The sequence below is a fragment of the Meleagris gallopavo genome, unplaced genomic scaffold (genome assembly GCF_000146605.3).
Source record: "Meleagris gallopavo isolate NT-WF06-2002-E0010 breed Aviagen turkey brand Nicholas breeding stock unplaced genomic scaffold, Turkey_5.1 ChrUn_random_7180001868923, whole genome shotgun sequence".
Taxonomy (NCBI): Eukaryota; Metazoa; Chordata; class Aves; order Galliformes; family Phasianidae; genus Meleagris; species Meleagris gallopavo.
Window position 1 is genome coordinate 1 of NW_011133991.1, and position 1,150 is coordinate 1,150.

The following is a 1,150-nucleotide window of genomic DNA, read 5'->3' on the forward strand; positions in this document are numbered from 1 at the left end:
TGATCTCGCTGCACGCAATGCCCATCACAGCAGGCACCACAAGCTGGAACTGAAAGAAACACACTTTAATTTCTCTGTTCACACACCGCAGTACGGAGGGACTTCTTCAGAACTACCCTCAGTCACCCACTGGCATAGGCAGGTGTTCTAGAAACAACCACTTTGCTCAGCCAATTCAAACGGGACAGCCCGTTAGGCAGCATTTTACCAAGGGCTCTCCCTCAGCTAGCAGATGGGGACTCTGGCACAAAGCAGCAGGTGCACTTGCTCGGAGCACTCCGACAGCGCAGCGGCAGGGCAGTGAGAGGCGTCACTGCTGGGGGTGGATCTGCTCCCCAGCCCCCCGCTCCCACCAGCGGCACCTCCAGCGCCGGCCGCAGCCTCGCACGTGGATTTCCTCTACTTGCATCTCTGCTGTGCTCCCCACAGCTGTTGGGCAGCACACTCACACAGCCGAAGCACGCATGCTTGTGTCCTGGGTCATGTGCAGCTCTGCACAAGCTGGGGCTAGGACTCTTTGCCTAAGGGATTGGTTTCCTTAAGACTAGCTGGTCAACGCACCACAGACAGCATCCTTCTGAGAGCTGAGCTGGAGGGGAAGTGGAAAAAAACCACACGGAACCGGTGTCCCATCAAAGCTGGATGAGGCTGCGTTACTATACGCAGTGCTGCTAAACCACGTGGGGGGACAAAGTGTGGCACGTACCTGGCAAGAGATCAGAACCGGGTAGACAACTGCCTTGAACCCGCAGCTGTTTCTTGTCACTTCGCTCTGATCTTCCGCGAGCAAAAGCTGCACCAAGGGAGCAGGCAGAGGGCGGGGAGAGAAGAGAGAAAGAGCCGGTCACTGAGCTTGCACAATTTAGCAAAGAAGGCGAGGGAAAAGCCATGAGACAAATGCTGCCTCTACGCATGGCTTTGGGATGCACGTACTGGGTGAAAATTACGTCTGATGGTCAAGACCAAGCAGGATGGCACTACGAGCTCCGCCAGCCAGCAGTTCTCAACCCCTCACTGCCCACCCGTCTCTCCCACGCTCTCTCAGCTTACCTACAAGACGCTGCACAAGACGGTGTGAAAACAAAGGTACTCAGTCGATGCACAAGTGCAACAGCGAGCTACTCAGTCAGAGCTCAAGCGCTCCAATGAA

The 1,150-nt window shown here is 55.9% G+C and overlaps 1 long non-coding RNA gene across 1 annotated transcript; it reads right to left on the reverse strand.

The window, feature by feature from the left end:
- On the reverse strand, positions 1 to 1,090 carry LOC109364548. The gene is made up of 3 exons (XR_002110467.1): positions 1,051 to 1,090; positions 707 to 793; positions 1 to 49 (listed from the first exon to the last, which is right to left on the reverse strand). It is a non-coding gene; the product is annotated as an uncharacterized LOC109364548 (long non-coding RNA).
- Between the last annotated feature and the right edge of the window lie 60 nt (positions 1,091 to 1,150).